The following is a 22,022-nucleotide window of genomic DNA, read 5'->3' as shown; positions in this document are numbered from 1 at the left end:
CCTTGTAATCACAATGCTCCATGCACTTCTCATCCAAATGCTCTCTCACATGAGATATCACAATGTTCCATCACTAGTCATCAAAATCCTCCCTCACCCCTATTATCACAATGTTCAATAACCCTTGTCATCACCATGCTACATCCCCTTATCAGCACAATGTTCCATGACCACTGACATCACAATGTTCTATATCCCCTGTCATCAAAATGCTCCATGACCCATTTCATCCCAAAGCTCCATGACCGCTGGCATCACAATGTTCTATAAGGCCTGTCATCAAAATGTTCCATTACACTTTTCATCAAATTGCTGCATGAACATGTCATCAAAATGCTCCCTGCCCTTCTCATCACAATGCACCACACCCTTGTCACCAAAAAGCTCCATGACCATTGCCCTCACTAAGCTCCATGACCCTTGGCATCACAATGCTCCATGTCATTGTCATCACAATGCTCCATGAACCTTCTCATCACATTGCTCCATGCCCTTGTCATCACAAAGCTCCATGACACTTGTCATCACAATGCTCGATGCCCTTTTCATCACAATGCTCCATGCCCTTGTCATTACAATCCTCCATCACCCATGTATCACAGTGTACCGTGCACTTGTCATCACAATGCTCCATGCCCACTCTCATCACAATAATCCATGAAACATTTCAGACTAATGCTCAATGCCCTTCTCATCACAATGCTCCATTACCTCTGTCATAACAATGCTCCATGACACCTGACATGACAATGCTCCATGCCCTTGTCATCACAATGCTCCAAGACCCTCGTAATCACAAGTTTCCATGCCCCTTTTCATCAGAATGCTCCATTAGGCTTGTCATCACAATTCTCCATGGTCATCTCATCACAATGCTCCAGGACCTTGTCATCTCCATTCTCCATTCCCTTGTCATCACAATGCTTCATGACCCCTGTCATCACAATACTCCATGAAAATTTTCAGCCCAATGCTCCATTAACTTCTCATCACAATGCTCCATGACCAATATCATCACAATGCTCCATGACACCTGACAACACAATGATCAGGGACTCCTGTCATCACAATGCTCCAAGACCCCTGTAATCACAATGCTCCATGACCCCTGTCATCACAATACTCCATGAACATTTTCAGCCGAATGCTCCATGACCCTTGTCATCAAATTGATCCATGCCCTTGTCATCCCAATGTTCCATAACCACTGTATTCAGAATGCTTCTTGACGCTTGTCATCACAGTGCTCCATGACACCTGTCATCACAATGCCCCATGAATTTGTCAGCAAAATGCTACATGACCTTTTCATTACAATGCTCTATGCACTTGTCATCACAATACTCCATTACCATTGTCATCACTATCCGCCATGAACATTGGGATCACATTGCTTCATGCCCTTGTCATCACAATGCTCCATGCTCCTTGAAATCAACATGATCCATAACCTCTATCATCACAATGCTCCAAACCCTTGTGATCACAATGTTCCATAACACTTGTCCTCACAATGCTCCATGATGCCTTTCATCACAATACTCCATGCCCTTTTCATCACATGCTCCATGAGCTTTGTCATCACAATTATCAATACACTTGTCATCACAATGCTCTCTGACTCTTGTCGTCAGAATGCTCCTTGAACCGTGTCACGAAAAGGCTCCATGCCTTTTTCATCACAAAGCCCCATGCCATTTTCATCCCAATGCTCCATGCCATTGTCATCAAAATACTCCACAAGCTTGTCATCAGAATGCTCCATGACCCTTGTCATCACAATGCTCCGTGACTCCAGTCATCACAATGCTTCATAACGTTTGTCATCACAACGGTCCATGCCTGCGTCATCGCAAGGCTCTGTGACCTTTGTGACCACAATGCTCCATGAACTTTTCATCACAATTCTCGTGACCCTTGTCATCACAATGCTCCATGCCTTTTTCAGAACAATGCTCCATGACACTTGTCATCACAATGTGCCATGTGCTTTACACCACAATGATCCACAACCTTGTCATCGCTATGCTCCATAAACCTTGTAATCACAATGCTCCATGAACTTCTCATCCAAATACTCTCTCACATGAGATATCACAATGTTCCATCACTAGTCATCACAATCCTCCCTCACCCCTGTTATCACAATGTTCCATGACCCCTGTCATCACAATGCTACATCCCCTTATCAGCACAATTTTCCATGACCCCTGACATCACAATGTTCCATAACCCCTGTCATCAAAATGCTCCATGACCATTTTCATCCCAAAGCTCTATGACCCCTGGCATCACAATGTTCTATAACCCCTGTCATCAAAATATTACATTACATTTTTCATCAAATTGCTGCATGACCCTGTCATCAAAATGCTCCCTGCCCTTCTCATCACAATGCACCACACACTTGTCATCAAAATGCTCCATGACCATGGTCATCACTAAGCTCCATGAACCTTGGCATCACAATGCTCCATGCCATGGACATCACAATGCTCCATGAACCCTCTCATCACATTGCTCCCTGCACTTGTCATCACAAAGCTCCATGACACTTGTCATCACAATGCTCGATGCCCTTCTCATCACAATGCTCCATGTCCTTGTCATTACAATCCTCCATCACCCATGTATCACAGTGTACCGTGCCCTTGTCATCACAATGTGCCATGCCCACTGTCATCACAATAATCCATGAAACATTTCAGACCAATGCTCAATGCACTTCTCATCACAATGCTCCATTACCACTGTCAACAATGCTCCATGACCCCTGCCATCACAATGTTCCACGGCCTTGTGATCACAAGACTAAATGACCATTGTCATCAAAATGCTCCAAAACCCATGTAATCACAATGCTCCATGCCCTTGTCATCACAGAGCTCCATGACGCATGTCATCAGAATGTTCCATGGCCTTCTCCACACAATGCTCCATGCCCTTGTCATCACAATGCTCCAAGACACTCGTAATCACAATGCTCCATGCCCCTTTTCATCAGAAGGCTCCATGATATTTGTCATCACAAGTCTCCATGGTCAACTCATCACAATGCTCCAAGACCTTGTCATCACCATGCTCCATTCCCTTGTCATCACAATGCTCCATGACTCCTGTCATCACAATACTCCATGAACATTTTCAGCCCAATGCTCCATGACCTTCTCATCACAATGCTCCATGACCAATATCATCACAATGCTCCATGACCACTGTCATCACAACACTCCATGACACCTGACAACACAACGATCCGGGACTCTTGTCATCACAATGCTCCAACACCATGCAATCACAATGCTCCATGACCCCTGTCATCACAATACTCCATGAACATTTTCAGCCCAATGCTCCATGACCCTTGTCATCACAATGATCCATGCCCTTGTCATCCCAATGTTCCATGACCCCTGTATTCACAGTGCTCCGTGACGCTTGTCATCACAGTGCTCCATGACACCTGTCATCACAATGCTCCATGCCTTTGTCAGCAAAATGCTACATGGCCTTGTCATTACAATGCTCTATGCGCTTGTCATCACAATACTCGATTACCATTGTCATCACAATCCTCCATGAACCTTGGGATCACATTGCTTCATGCCCTTGTCATCACAATGCTACATACTCCTTGAAATCAAAATGATCCATGACCTCTGTCATCACAATGCTCCAAACCCTTGTGATCACAATGTTCCATAACAATTGTCCTCACAACGCTCCAAGATGCCTGTCATCACAATACTCCATACACTTTTCATCACAATTCTCCATGACATTTGTCATCACAATTCTCAATACACTTTTCATCACAGTGCTCCCTGACACTTGTCGTCAGTATGCTCCATGAAACCTATCATGACAAGGCTCCATGCCTTTTTCATCACAATGATCCATGCCCTTTTCATCAAAATGCTCCAAGACCCCTGTAATCACAATGCTCCATGCCCTTGCCATCCAAAGCTCCATGACGCATGTCATCAGAATGTTCCATGGACTTCTCATCACAATGCTCCCTGCTCTTGTCATCACAAAGCACTAAGACCCCTGTAATCACAATGCTCCATGCCCCTTTTCATCTCAATGCTCCTAGGAACCCTGTCAGCACAATGAACAATGCCCATCATCATAATGATTCAGGCAATTGTCATCACAATCAAATCAAAATGCTCCATGACCTCTGTCATCACAATGCTCAAAATCCTGGTGATCACAATGTTGAATAACACTTATCATCACAACACCCCATGACGCTCATCATCACAATGATCCATGGTCGTCTCATCACAAGGCTCCATGACCTTTGTCATCAAAATTCTCAATAAACTTGTCATCACAATGCTCGCTGACACTTGTCGTCAGAATGCTCCTTGAACCATGTCACAAAAAGGCTCCATGTCGTTTTAATCAAAAAGCCCCATGCCGTTTTCATCCCAATGCTGCATGCCATTGTCATCCAAATACACCACAGGCTTGTCATCAGAATGCTCCATGACCCTTGTCATCACAATTCTCCATGCACTTGTCAGCACAATGCTCCCTGACCCTTGTCATCACAATGCTCCAAGCCATTGTCATCACAATGCTCCATTACCATTGTCATCAGAATCCTCCATGACACTTGGCATCACAATGCTCCATGCCATTGTCATCACAATGCTCCATGTCTTTGTCAGCAAAATGCTAAATGACCTTGTCATTACAATCCTCTATGCGCTTGTCATCACAATACTCCATGCCCTTTTCATCACAATGCTCCATGACCTTTGTCATCACAATTCTCAATACACTTGTGATCACAATGCTCCCTGACACTTGTCATCAGAATGCTCCTTGAAACCCGTCACGAAAAGGCTCCATGCCTTTTTCTTCACAATGCCCCATGCCATTTTCATCACAATGTTCCATACCATTGTCATCAAAATACTCCACAAGCTTGTCATCAGAATGCTCCCGGACCCTTGTCATCACAATGCTCCATTACCTTTCTCATCAGAATCCTCCATGACACTTGGCATCACAGTGCTACATGCCATTGTCATCACAATGGGCCATTACATATGTCATCACAATGCTCCCTGACACTTATCTTCACAATACTGCATGACCTGGTCATCACAATGCTCCATGCCCTTGTCATCACAATAGGCCATTCCAACTGTCATCGCAACGAACCATGAAAGTTATTAGACCAATGTTCCATGCCCTTGTCATCACAATGCTCCATGCCCTTGTTATCACAATGCTCCATGACCCCTGTCATCACAATGCTCCGTTACTCCAATCATCACAATGCTTCATGACTTTGTCATCACAGTGGTCCATGCCCTCACCATCAACAGTCTCTGTGACATTTTTAATCCCAATGCTCCATGAACTTTTCATCACAATGCTCCGTGACCCTTGTCATCACAAAGCTACATGCCTTTGTCAGAACAATGCTCCATGACACTTGTCATCACAATGTGCCATGCGCTTTTCATCACAATGATCCACAACCTTGTCATCGCTATGCTCCATAAACCTTGTAATCACAATGCTCCATGCACTTCTCATCCAAATGCTCTCTCACATGAGATATCACAATGTTCCATCACTAGTCATCAAAATCCTCCCTCACCCCTGTTATCACAATGTTCAATAACCCTTGTCATCACCATGCTACATCCCCTTATCAGCACAATGTTCCATGACCCCTGACATCACAATGTTCTATATCCCCTGTCATCAAAATGCTCCATGACCCATTTCATCCCAAAGCTCCATGACCGCTGGCATTACAATGTTCTATAAGGCCTGTCATCAAAATGTTCCATTACACTTTTCATCAAATTGCTGCATGAACATGTCATCAAAATGCTCCCTGCCCTTCTCATCACAATGCACCACACCCTTGTCACCAAAAAGCTCCATGACCATTGCCCTCACTAAGCTCCATGACCCTTGGCATCACAATGCTCCATGTCATTGTCATCACAATGCTCCATGAACCTTCTCATCACATTGCTCCATGCCCTTGTCATCACAAAGCTCCATGACTCTTGTCATCACAATGCTCGATGCCCTTTTAATCACAATGCTCCATGCCCTTGTCATTACAATCCTCCATCACCCATGTATCACAGTGTACCGTGCACTTGTCATCACAATGCTCCATGCCCACTCTCATCACAATAATCCATGAAACATTTCAGACTAATGCTCAATGCCCTTCTCATCACAATGCTCCATTACCTCTGTCATAACAATGCTCCATGACACCTGACATGACAATGCTCCATGCCCTTGTCATCACAATGCTCCAAGACCCTCGTAATCACAAGTTTCCATGCCCCTTTTCATCAGAATGCTCCATTAGACTTGTCATCACAATTCTCCATGGTCATCTCATCACAATGCTCCAGGACCTTGTCATCTCCATTCTCCATTCCCTTGTCATCACAATGCTTCATGACCCCTGTCATCACAATACTCCATGAAAATTTTCAGCACAATGCTCCATTAACTTCTCATCACAATGCTCCATGACCAATATCATCACAATGCTCCATGACCACTGTCATCACAACACTCCATGACACCTGACAACACAATGATCAGGGACTCCTGTCATCACAATGCTCCAAGACCCCTGTAATCACAATGCTCCATGACCCCTGTCATCACAATACTCCATGAACATTTTCAGCCTAATGCTCCATGACCCTTGTCATCAAATTGATCCATGCCCTTGTCATCCCAATGTTCCATAACCACTGTATTCAGAATGCTCCTTGACGCTTGTCATCACAGTGCTCCATGACACCTGTCATCACAATGCCCTATGAATTTGTCAGCAAAATGCTACATGACCTTTTCATTACAATGCTCTATGCACTTGTCATCACAATACTCCATTACCATTGTCATCACTATCCGCCATGAACATTGGGATCACATTGCTTCATGCCCTTGTCATTACAATGCTCCATGCTCCTTGAAATCAACATGATCCATAACCTCTATCATCACAATGCTCCAAACCCTTGTGATCACAATGTTCCATAACACTTGTCCTCACAATGCTCCATGATGCCTGTAATCACAATACTCCATGCCCTTTTCATCACAATGCTCCATGACCTTTGTCATCACAATTATCAATACACTTGTCATCACAATGCTCCCTGACTCTTGTCGTCAGAATGCTCCTTGAACCGTGTCACGAAAAGGCTCCATGCCTTTTTCATCACAAAGCCCCATGCCATTTTCATCCCAATGCTCCATGCCATTGTCATCAAAATACTCCACAAGCTTGTCATCAGAATGCTCCGTGACCCTTGTCATCACAATTCTCCATGCACTTGTCAGCACAATGCACCCTGACCCTTGTCATCACAATGCTCCAAGCCATTGTCATCAAAATACTCCACAAGCTTGTCATCAGAATGCTCACTGACACTTGTCATCACAATGCTCCAAGCCATTATCATCACAATGCTCCATTACCTTTGTCATCAGAATCCTCCATGACACTTGGCATCACAATGCTCCATGCCATTGTCATCAAAATGGGCCATTACATATGTCATCACAATGCTCCCTGACACATCTCTTCACCATACTTCATGCCCTTGTCTTAACAATGCACCATTCAAGCTGTCATCACAATAATCCATGAAACTTATTAGACCAATGCTCCATGCCCTTGTCATCACAATGCTCCATGACCTTGTTATCACAATGTTCCAAGACCCCTGTAATCAGAATGCTCCATGCCCCTTTTAATCAGTATGCTCCATGAGACTTTTCATCACATGGCTCCATGGTTTTCTCATCATAATGCTCCAGGACCTTGTCATCACAATGCTTCACAACATTGTCATGAAAATTCTCAATGGCACTTGTCATCATAATGCTCCAAGCCCTAGTCATCACAATGCTCCATGATATTGGTCATCACAATCCTCCCTTACATTTGGCATCACAATGCTCCATGCCATTGTCATCGCAATGGACCAGGATATATGTCATCACAATACCCTGACACCTCTCTTCACAATACTCCATGCCCTTATCATCACAAAGCTCCATGCCCTTGTCATCACAATGCACCATGTCCACTGTCATCACAATAATCTATGAAAATTGTCAGACCAAAGCTCCATGACCCTGTCATCACAATTCTCCATGCCCTTGTCATCACAATGCTCCATGTCCCCTGTCATCACAATGCTCGGTGACTCCAGTCATCACAATGCTTCATAAAGTTTGTCATCACAGCGGTCCATGCCCACGTCATCACAAGGCTCTGTGACCTTTGTAACCACAATGCTCCATGACCCTTGTCCTCACAATGCTCCATGCCTTTGTCAGAACAATTCTCCATGACCCTTGTCATCACAATGTGCCATGCGCTTTTCATCACAATGATCCACATCCTTGTCATCACTATGCTCAATAAACCTTGTAATCACAATGCTCCATGCACTTTTCCTCCAAATGCTCTCTCACATGAGATATCACAATGTTCCATCACTAGTCATCACAATCCTCCCTCACCCCAGTTATCACAATGTACCATGACCCCTGTCATCACAATGCTACATCCCCTTATCAACACAATATTCCATGACACCTGACATCACAATGTTCCATAACCACTGTCATCAAAATGCTCCATGACCCTTTTCATCCCAAAGCTCCATGATCCCTGGCCACACAATGTTCAATAACCCCTGTCATCAAAATATTCCATTACACTTTTCATCAAATTGCTGCATGACCCTGTCATCAAAATGCTTCCTGCCTTTCTCATCACAATGCACCACACCCTTGTCATCAAAATGCTGCATGACCTTTGTCATCCCAAAGCTCCATGACACTTGGCATCACAATGCTCCATGTCATTGTCATCACAATGCTCCATGAACCCAGTCATCACATTGCTCCATGCCCTTGTCATCACAAAGCTCAATAACACTTGTCATCACAATGCTCGATGCCTTTCTCATCACAATGCTCCATGCCCTTGTCATTACAATCCTCCATGACCCATGTATCACAGTGTTCCGTGCCCTTGTCATCACAATGCTCCATGCCCCATCTCATCACAATAATCCATGAAACATTTCAGACCAATGCTCAATGCCCTTCTCATCACAATGCTCCATTACTTCTGTCATAACAATGCTCCAATACCCCTGCCATCACAATGTTCCACGGCCTTGTTATCACAAGGCTCCATGACCCTTGTCATCAAAATAGCCCAAGACCCCTGTAATCACAATGCTCAATGCCCTAGTCATAACAAAGCTCGATGACGCATGTCATCAGAAAGTTCCATGGCCTTCTCCTCAAAATGCTCCATGCCCTTGTCATCACAATGCTCGAAGACCCCAGTAATCACAATGCTCCATGCCCCTTTTCATCAGAATGCTCCATGAGACTTGTCATCACAAGTCTCCTTGGTCATCTCATAACAATGCTCCAGGACCTTGTCATCACCATGCTCCATTCCCTTGTCATCACAATGCTCCATGACCCCTGTCATCACAATACTCCATGAAAATTTTCAGCCCAATGCTCCATGACATTCTCATCACAATGCTCCATGACCAATATCATCACAATGCTCCAAGACCACTGTCATCACAACACTCCATCACACCAGACAACACAATGATCCGGGACTCTTGTCATCACAATGCTCCAAGACCGCTCTAATCACAATGCTCCATGACCCCTGTCATCACAACACTTCATGAACATTTTCAGCCCAATGCTCCATGACCCTTGTCATCACAATGATATATGCCCTTCTCATCCCAATGCTCCATGACCCCTGTATTCACAATGCTCCATGACGCTTGTCATCACAGTGCTCCATGACACCTGTCATCACAATGCTCCATGCCTTTGTCAGCAAAATGCTACATGACCTTGTCATTACAATGCTCTATGTGCTTATCATCACAATGCTCCATTACCATTGTCATCACAATCCTCAATGAACCTTGGGATCACATTGCTTCATGCCCTTGTCATCACAATGCTCCATGCTCCTTGAAATGAAAATGATCCATGACCTCTGTCATCACAATGCTCCAAACCCTTGTGATCACAATGTTCCATAACACTTGTCATCACTATGATCCATGATGTCTGTCATCACAATACTCCATGCCCTTTTCATCACAGTGCTCCATGAAATTTTTCATCACAATTCTCAATACACTTGTCATCACAATGCTCCCTGACACTTGTCAACATAATGCTCCTTGAACCCTGTCACGAAAAGTCTCCATGCCTTTTTCATCACATTGCCCCATGCCGTTTTCCTCCTAATGCTCCATGCCACTGTCATAAAAATACTCCACAAGCTTGTCATCAGAATGCTCCATGACACTTGTCATCACAATTCTCCATGCACTTGTCAGCACAATGCTCCCTGACCCTTGTCATCACAATGCTCCAAGCCATTGTCACCAAAATGCTCCCTTACCTTTGGCATCAGAATCCTCCTTGACACTTGGCATCACAATACTCCATACCATTTTCATCACAATGGGCCATTACATATGTCATCACAATGCTCCCTGACACCTCTCTTGACAGTACTGCATGACCTGGTCATCACAATCCTCCATGCCCTTGTCATCACAATGAGCCATTCCAACTGTCATCACAATAATCCATGAAACTTATTAGACCAATGCTCCATGCCTTTGTCGTCACATTTCTCCATGCCCTTGTTATCACAATGTTCCAAGACCCCTGTAATCAGAATCCTCCATGCCCCTTTTCATCAGGGTGCTCCATGAGACTTGTCATCACAAGTCTCCGTGGTTTTCTCATCACAATGCTCCAGGACCTTGTCATCACAATGCTTCACGACATTGTCATGAAAATTTTCAATGGCCCTTGTCATCATAATGCTCCATGCCCTATTCATCACAATGCTCCATTATATTTGTCATCACAATCCTCCCTTACATTTGGCATCACAATGTTCCATGCCATTGTCATCGCAATGGACCATGACATATGTCATCACAATGACCTGACACCTCTCTTCACAATACTCCATGTCCTTGTCATCACAATGTTCCATGCCCTTGTCATCACAATGCACCATGTCCAGTGTCATCACAATAATCTATGAAATTGTCAGACCAAATCTCCATGAACCTGTCATCACAATGCTCCATGCCTTTGTCATCACAATGCTCCATGTCCCCTTTCATCAGAGTGCTCCGTGACTCCAGTCATCACAATGCTTCATAAAGTTTGTCATCACAACGGTCCATGCCCACGTCATCACAAGGCTCTGTGACGTTTGTAAACACAATGCTCCATAAACTTTTCCTCACAATCCTCAGTGACCCTTGTCCTCACAATACTCCATGTCTTTGTAAGAACAATGCTCCATGACACTTGTCATCACAATGTGCCATGCGCTGTTCATCACAATGATCCACAACATTGTCATCACTATGCTCCATAAACCTTGTAATCACAATGCTCCATTCACTTCTCATCCAAATGCTCTCTCACATGAGATATCACAATGTTCCATCACTAGTCATCACAATCCTCCCTCACCCCTGTTATCACAATGTTCCATGACCCCTGACATCAAAATATTCCATAACCCTGTCATCAAAATGTTCCATTACACTTTTCTTCAAATTGCTGCATGACCCAGTCATCAAAATGCTCCCTGCCCTTCTCATCACAATGTACCACACACTTGTCATCAAAATGCTCCATGACCATTGTCATCACTAAGATCCATGACCCTTGGCATTACAATGCTCCATTTCATTGTCATCACAATGCTCCATGAACCCTCTCATCACATTGCTCCATGCCCTTGTCATCACAAAGCTCCATGACACTTGTCATCACAATGCTCGATGCCCTTCTCATCAGAATGCTCCATGCCCTTGTCATTACAATCCTCCATGACCCATGTATCACAGTGTACCGTGCCCTTGACATCACAAAGCGCCACGCCCACTCTCATCACAATAATCCATGAAATATATCCGACCAATGCTCAATGCCCTTCTCATCACAATGCTCCATTACCTCTGTCATAACAATGCTCCATGACCCCTACCATCACAATGATCCATGGCCTTGTCATCACAAGGCCCCATGACCCTTGTCATCACAATGATCCAAGACCCATGTAATCACAATGGTCCATGCACTTGTCATTACAAAGCTCCATGACGCATGTCATCAGAATGTTCCATGGCCTTCTCCACAAAAAGCTCCATGCCCTTGTCATCACAATGCTGCATTACCCCTGTCATAACAATGCTCCATAACCCCTGCCATCACGATGTTCCATGGCCTTGTCATCACAAGGCTCCATGACCCTTCTCATCACAATGCTCCAAGAACACTGTAATCACAATGCTCTATGCCCCTTTTCATCTCAATGATCCATGAACCCTGTCATCACAATGCACCATGCCCATCATCATAATGATTCATGCTATTGTCATCACAAAGAAATAAAAATGCTCCATGACCTCTGTCATAAAAATGCTCCAAACCCTTGTGATCACAATATTCCATAACACTTGTCATCACAAAGCCCCATGACGCTCTTCATCACAATTATCCATGGTCTTCTCATCACAATGCTCCATGACCTTCGTCATCACAATGCTCAATACACTTGTCATCAAAATGCTCCCTGACACTTGTTGTCTGTATGCTCCTTGAACTCTGTCAAGACAAGGCTCCATGCCTTTTTCATCAAAATGATCCATGCACTTTTCATCACGGTGCTCCAAGACAAATGTTATCACAATGCTCCATGCCATTGTCATCACAAAGCTCAATGACGCATGCCATCAGAATGCTCCTTGGTCTTCTCCTCACCATGCTCCATGCCCTTGTCATCAAAATGTTCCAAGACCCCTGTAATCACAATGCTCCATGCCCCTTTTCATCAGTATGCTCCATGAGACTTGTCATCAAAAGGCTCCATGGTTTTGTCATCACAATGCTCCAGGACCTTGTCATCACAATGCTTCATGACCTTGTCATGAAAATTTTCAATGGCCCTTGTCATCATAATGCTCCAAGCCCTAATCATCACAATGCTCCATTATATTTGTCATCAGAAACCTCCATTATCTTTGGCATCACAATGCTCCATGCCATTGTCATCGCAATGGACCATGACATATGTCATCACAATGCTCCCTGACACCTGTCTTCACAATACTCCATGACCTTATCATCACAATGCTCCATGCCCTTGTCATCACAATGCACCATGCCCACTCTCATCACAATAATCTATGAAACTTGTCAGACCAATGCACCATGCCCCTGTCATCACAATGCACCATGCGCTTGTCATCACAGTGCTCCATTACCCCTGTCATCACAAGGCTCTGTGCCTCCAGTCATCACAATGCTTCATAAAGATTGTCATCACTATGGTCCATGCCCGCGTCATCACAAGGCTCTGTGACCTTTGTATCCACAATGCTCCATGTATTTTTCATCACAATTCTCTGTGACCCTTGTCATCACAATGCTCCATGTCTTTGTCTGAACAATGCTCCATGACCATTGTCATCACAGTGTGCCACGTGCATTTCATCACAACTGTCCACAAGCTTGTCATTGCAATGCTCCATAATCCTTGTAATCACAATGGTCCATGCACTTCTCATCAAAATGCTCTCTCACCAGAGATATCACAATGTTCCATCACTAGTCATCACAATACTCCCTCACCCCTGGAATCACAGTGATCCATGACCCTGTCATCACAATGCTACATCCACTTGTCATCACAATGTTCCATGACCCCTTCCATCACAATGTTCCATAAGCCCTGTCATCAAAATGCTCCATGACCCTTTCCATCCCAAAGATCCAAGTCCCCTGCCATCACAATGTTCTATAACCCCTGCCATCTAAATGTTCCATTACACTTTTTATCAAATTGCTGCAGGACCCGGTTATCAAAATGCTCCCTGCCCTTCTCATCAAAATGCTCCATGACTTGTCATCACAAAGCCCGAAGACTCTTGGCATCACAATGCTCCATGTCATTGTCATCACAATGCTCCATGTACCCTCTCATCACATTGCTCCATGCCCTTGTCATCACACAGCTCCATGACATTTGTCATCACAATGCTCAATAAACTTGTCATCACAATGCTCCCTGACCCTTGTCATCAGTATGCTCCTTCAACACTGTCATAACAAGTTTCCATGCATTTTTCATCACAATGATCCATGACCATTTCATCACAATGCTCCAAGACCCCTGTAATCACAATGCTCCATGCTCCTATTCATCACAATGCTCCATGAGACTTGCCATCACAAGTCTCCATGGTCTTCTCATCACAATGTTCCAGGACCTTGACATCACCATGATCCATTCCCTTGTCATCACAATGCTCCATGACCCCTGTCATCACAATAATCCATGAACATTTTCAGCCCAATGCTCCACGACCTTCTCCTCACAATGCTCCATTGCCAATATCATCACAATGCCCCATGACCACTGTCATCACAACACTCCATGACACCTGACCACACAATGATCCAGGACTCTGGTCATCACAATGCTCCATTCCCTTGTCGTCACATTGCTACATGACACCTGTCATCAAAACTCTCCATGAACATTTTCAGCCCAGTGCTCCATGACCCTTGTCATCACAGTGATCCATGCCCTTGCCATCCCAATGCTCCATGACCCCTGTATTCACAATGCTCCTTGACGCTTGTCATCACAGTGCTCCATGACACATGTCATCACAATGCTCCATGCCTTTGTCAGCAAAATGCTACATGACCTTTTCATTACAATGCTCTATGCACTTGTCATCACAATACTCCATTTCCATTGTCATCACAATCCTCCATGTACCTTAGGATCACATTGCTTCATGCGCATGTCATCACAATGCTCCATGCTCCTTGAAATCAAAATGATCCATGACCTCTGTCATCACAATGCTCCAAACCCTTGTGATCACAATGTTCCATAACACTTGTCATCACAACGCTCCATGATGCCTGTCATCACAATACTCCATGCACTTTTCATCACAATGCTCCATGACCTTTGTCACCACAATTCTCAATACACTTGTCATCACAATGCTCCCTGACACTTGTCATCAGAATGCTCCTTGAACCCTGTCACAAAAAGGCTCCATGCCTTTTTCATAACAATGCCCCATGCCATTTTCATCACAATGCTCCATGCCATTGTCATAAAAATACTCCACAAGCTTGTCATCAGAATGCTCCATGACCCTTGTCATCACAATTCTCCATGCACTTGTCAGCACAATGCTCCCTGACCCTTGTCATCACAATACTCCAAGCCATTGTCATCACAATGCTCCATTACCTTTGTCATCAAAATCCTCCCTGACACTTGGCATCACAATGCTCCATGCCATCCTCATCACAATGGGCCATTACATATGTGATCACAATGCTCCCTGACACCTTTCTTAACAATAGGGCATGACATGGTCATCACAATGCTCCATGCCCTTGTCATCACAGTGTGCCATTCCAACTCTCATCGCAATACTCCATGAAAGTTATTACTCCAATGTTCCATGCCCTTGTCATCACAATGCTCCATGCCCTTGTTATCACAATGCTCCATGACCCCTGTCATCACAATGCTCCGTGACTCCAGTCATCACAATGCTTCATGACCTTTGTCATCCCAATGGTCCATGCCCTTGTCATCAACAGTCTCTGTGACGTTTTTAACCACAATGCTGCATGAACTTTTCATCACAATGCTCTTTGACCCTTGTCATCACAATGCTCTATGCCTTACTCAGCACAGTGCTCCATGACGCTTGTCACCACAATGCTCCATGCGCTTGTCAGCCCAATGCTCCATGACACATGTCATCACAATGCACCATGCGCTTGTCATCACAGTGCTACACAACATTGTCATCACAATGCTCCATAAAATTTGTCATCACAGTGCTCCATGCACTTCTCATCAAAATGCTCTCTCACCACTGATATCACAATGCTACATCACTATTTGTCAAAATACTCCCTCACCCCTGTCATCACAATGTTCCATGACTCCTGTCATCACAATGCTACATGCACTTATCATCACAATGTTTGATGACGCCTGACATCACAATGTTCCATAACAACTGTCATCAAAATATTCCATGACACTTTTCATCAAATTGCTCCATGACCCTGTCATCAGAATGCTCCCTGACCTACTCATCACAATGCACAACGCCCTTGCCATCAAAATGCTCCATGACCTTTGTCATCACAAAGATCCATGACCCTTGGCATCACAATGCTCCATGTCATTGTCATCACAATGCTCCATGAACGCTCTCATCACATTGCTCCATGCCCTTGTCTTCACATAGCTCCATGACACATGTCATCAAAATGCTCCATGGCCTTCTCATCACAATGCTCCATGCGCTTGCCATCACAATGCTCCATTACCCCTTTCATAACAATGCACCATGACCCCTGCCATCACGATGTTCCATGGCCTTGTCATCACAAGTCTCTATGACCCTTCTCATCACAATGCTCCAGTAACACTGTAATCACAATGCTCTATGCCCCTTTTCCTCTCAATGATCCATGAACCCTGTCATCAAAATGCACCATGCCAATCATCATAATGCTTCATGCTATTGTCATAACAACGAAATCAAATTGTTCCATGACCTCTGTCATAACAATGCTCCAAACCCTTGTGATCACAATATTCCATAACACTTGTCATCACAATGCCCCATGAGGCTCGTCATCACAATTATCCATGGTCTTCTCATCACAATACTCCATGACCTTCGTCATCACAATGCTCAATACACATGTCATCAACATGCTCCCTGACACTTGTTGTCTGTAAGCTCTTTGAACCCTGTCATGACAAGGCTGCATGCCTTTTTCATCACAGTGATCCATGCCCTTTTCATCACAGTGCTCCAAGTCCCATGTAATCACAGTGGTCCATGCCATTGTCATCACAAAGCTCAATGACGCATGCCATCAGAATGCTACTTGGTCTTCTCCTCACAATGCTCCAGGCCCTTGTCTTCACAATGTTCCAAGACCCCTGTAATCACAATGCTCCATTCCCCTTTTAATCAGTATGCTCCATGAGACTTGTCATCTCAAGGCTCCATGGTTTTGTCATCACAATGCTCCAGGACCTTGTCATCACAATGATTCACGACATTGTCATCAAAATTTTCAATGGCCCTTGTCATCATAATGCTCCAAACCTTAATCATCACAATGCTCCATTATATTTGTCATCACAATCCTCCATTACATTTGGTATCACAAAGATCCATGCCATTGTCATGGCCATGGATCATGACAAAAATCATCACAATGCTCCCTGACACCTGTCTTCACAATACTCCATGACCTTATCATCACAATGCTCCATGCCCTTGTCATCACAATGCACCATGCCCACTCTCATCACAATAATCTATGAAACTTGTCAGACCAATGCTCCATGCCACTGTCATCACAATGCTCCATGCCCTTGTCATCACAAGGCTCCATGACCCCTGTCATCACAATGCTCCGTGACTCCAGTCATCACAATGCTTCATAACGTTTGTCATCACAATGGTCCATGCCCGCGTCATCACAAGGCTCTGTGACCTTTGTAACCACAATGCTCCATGAACTTTTCATCACAATTCTCTGAGAAACTTGTCATCACAATGCTCCATGTCTTTGTCAGAACAATGCTCCATGATCATTGTCATCACAATGTGCCATGCACATTTCATCACAACGTTCCAAACCTTGTCATTGCAATGCTCCATAAACCTTGTAATCACAATGGTCCATGCACTTCTCATCAAAATGCTCTCTCACCAGAGATGTCACAATGTTCCATCACTAGTCATCACAATACACCCTCATCCTTGTAATCACGATGTTCCATGACCCTGTCATCACAATGCTACATCCCCTTATCATCACAATGTTCCATGACCCCTGCCAGCACAATGTTCCATAAGCCCTGTCATCAAAATGCTCCATGACCCTTTCCATCCCAAAGCTCCAAGACCCCTGACATCACAATGTTCTATAACCCCTGCCATGAAAATGTTCCATTACACTTTTTATCAAATTGCTGCATGACCCGGTCATCAAAATGCCCCCTGCCCTTCTCATCAAAATGCTGCATGACTTGTCATCACAAAGCTCCAAGACCCTTGGCACCACAATGCTCCATGTCATTGTCATCACAATGCTCCATGAACCCTCTCATCACATTGCTCCATGCCCTTGTCATCACACAGCTCCATGACACTTGTCATCACAATGCTCGATGCCCTTCTCATCACAATGCTCCATGCCGTTGTCATTACAGTCCTGCATGACACATGTATCACAGTGTTCCGTGCCCTTGTCATCACAATGCTCCATGCCCACTCTCATCACAATAATCCATGAAACATTTCAGACCAAAGTTCCATACCCTTCTCATCACAATGCTCCATTACCCCTGTCATAACAATGCACCATGACACCTTCTATCACAATGATCCATGGACTAGTCATCACAAGGTTCCATGATAATTCTCATCACAATGCTCAAGACCCCTGATATCACAATGCTCCATGCCCTTGTCATCACAAAGCTCCATGACGCATGTCATCATAATGTTCCATGGCCTTCTCATCACAATGCTCCATGCCCTTGTCATCACAATGCTCCAAGACCCTTGTCATCACAATGCTCCATGCCCCTTTTCATCTCAATGCTCCATGAACCCTGTCATCACAATGCACCATGCCCATCATCATAATGCTTCAGGCTATTGTCATCACAATGAAATCAATATTCTGCATGACCTCAGTCATCATAATGCTACAAACCCTTGTGATCACAATGCTGCATAACACGTATCATCACAACACCCCATGACGCTCATCATCACAATTATCCATGGTCTTCTCATCACAATGCTCCATGATCTTTGTCATCATAATGCTCAATACACTTGTCATCACAATGCTCCCTGACCCTTGTCGTCAGTATGCTCCTTGAACCCTGTCATGACAAGTTTCCATGCATTTTTCATCACAATGATCCATGACCATTTCATCACAATGCTCCAAGGTCCCTGTAATCACAATGCTGCATGCACATTTCATCACAAAACTCCATGACGCATGTCATCAGAATGCTCCATGGCCTTCTCATCAAAATGCTCTATGCCCTAGTCATAACAATGCTCCAAGACCCCTGTAATCACAATGCTCCATGCCCCTTTTCATCAGAATGCTCCATGAGACTTGCCATCACAAGTCTCCATGATCTTCTCATCACAATGTTCCAGGACCTTGACATCACCATGATCCATTCCCTTGTCATCACAATGCTCCATGACCCCTGTCATCACAATAATCCATGAACATTTTCAGCCCAATGCTCCACGACCTTCTCATCACAATGCTCCATTGCCAATATCATCACAATGCTCCATGACCACTGTCATCACAACAATCCAGGACACCTGAACACACAATGATCCAGGACTCTTGTCATCACAATGCTCCATTAACTTGTCGTCACAATGCTCCATGACCACTGTCATCACAATAATACATGAACATTTTCAGCCCAATGCTCCACGACCTTCTCATCACAATGCTCCATTGCCAATATCATCACAATGCTCCATGACCACTGTCATCACAACAATCCATGACACCTGAACACACAATGATCCATGACCTCTGTCATCACAGTGCTCCAAACCCTTGTGATCACAATGTTCCATAACACTTGTCCTCACAACGCTCCATGATGCCTGTCATCACAATACTCCATGCCTTTTTCATCACAATGCTCCATGACCTTTGTCACCACAATTCTCAATACACTTGTCATCACAATGCTCCCTGACACTTGTCATCAGAATGCTCCTTGAACCCTGTCACGAAAAGGCTCCATGCCATTTTCATCACAATGCCCCATGCCATTTTCATCACAATGCTCCATGCCATTGTCATCAAAATACTCCACAAGCTTGTTATCAGAATGCTCCATGACCCTTGTCATCACAATTCTCCATGCACTTGTCAGCACAATGCTCCCTAACCCTTTTCATCACAATGATGCAAGCCATTGTCATCACAATGCTCCAATACCTTTGTCATCAGAATCCTCCCTGACACTTGGCATCACAATGCTCCATGCCATTCTCATCACAATGGGCCATTACATATGTGATCACAATGCTCCCTGACACCTGTCTTCACAATACGGCATGACCTGGTCATCACAATGCTCCATGCCCTTGTCATCACAGTGTGCCATTCCAACTCTCATCGCAATACTCCATGAAAGTTATTAGACCAATGTTCCATGCCCTTGTCATCACAATGCTCCATGCCCTTGTTATCACAATGCTCCATGACCCCTATCATCACAATGCTCCAAGAACACTGTAATCACAATGCTCTATGCCCCTTTTCATCTCAGTGATCCATGAACCCTGTCATCACAATGCACCATGCCCATCATTATAATGCTTCATGCTATTGTCATCACAAAGAAATAAAAATGCTCCATGACCTCTGTCATAAAAATGCTCCAAAACCTTGTGATCACAATATTCCATAACACTTGTCATCACAAAGCCCCATGACGCTCTTCATCACAATTATCCATGGTCTTCTCATCACAATGCTCCATGACCTTCGTCATCACAATGCTCAATACATTTGTCATCAAATTGCTCCCTGACACTTGTTGTCTGTATGCTCCTTGAACTCTGTCATGACAAGGCTCCATGCCTTTTTCATCACAATGATCCATGCACTTTTCATCACAGTGCTCCAAGACCAATGTAATCACAAAGCTCCATGCACTTGTCATCACAAAGCTCAATGACGCATGCCATCAGAATGCTCCTTGGTCTTCTCCTCACCATGCTCCATGCCCTTGTCATCACAATGTTCCAAGACCCCTGTAATCACAATGCTCCATGCCCCTTTTCTTCAGTATGCTCCATGAGACTTGTCATCAAAAGGCTCCATGGTTTTGTCATCACAATGCTCCAGGACCTTGTCATCACAATGCTTCATGACCTTGTCATGAAAATTTTCAATGGCCCTTGTCATCATAATGCTCCAAGCCATAATCATCACAATGCTCCATTATATTTGTCATCACAATCCTCCATTAAATTTGGCATCACAATGCTCCATGCCATTGTTATCGCAATGGACCATGACATATGTCATCACAATGCTCCCTGACACCTGTCTTCACAATACTCCATGACCTTATCATCACAATGCTCCATGCCCTTGTCATCACAATGCACCATGCCCACTCTCATCACAATAATCTATGAAACTTGTCAGACCAATGCACCATGCCCCTGTCATCACAATGCACCATGCCCTTTTCATCACAGTGCTCCATGACCCCTGTCATCACAATGCTCTGTGACTCCAGTCATCACAATGCTTCATAAAGATTGTCATCACAATGGTCAATGCCCGCGTCATCACAAGGCTCTGTGACCTTTGTAACCACAATGCTCCATGAATTTTTCATCACAATTCTCTGTGACCCTTGTCATCACAATGCTCCATGTCTTTGTCAGAACAATGCTCCATGACCATTGTCATCACAGTATGCCACATGCATTTCATCACAACTGTCCACAACCTTGTCATTGCAATGCTCCATAAACCTTGTAATCACAATGGTCCATGCACTTCTCATCAAAATGCTCTCTCACCAGAGATATCACAATGTTCCATCACTAGTCATCACAATACTCCCTCACCCCTGGAATCACAATGATCCATGACCCTGTCATCACAATGCTACATCCACTTATCATCACAATGTTCTATGACCCCTGCCATAACAATGTTCCATAAGCCCTGTCATCAAAATGCTCCATGACCCTTTGCATCCCAAAACTCCAAGACCCCTGCCATCACAATGTTCTATAACC

The sequence above is a fragment of the Mesoplodon densirostris genome, unplaced genomic scaffold, assembly GCF_025265405.1.
Source record: "Mesoplodon densirostris isolate mMesDen1 unplaced genomic scaffold, mMesDen1 primary haplotype scaffold_44, whole genome shotgun sequence".
Lineage (NCBI taxonomy): Eukaryota > Metazoa > Chordata > Mammalia > Artiodactyla > Ziphiidae > Mesoplodon > Mesoplodon densirostris.
Note: the sequence above shows the minus strand (reverse complement) of the source record.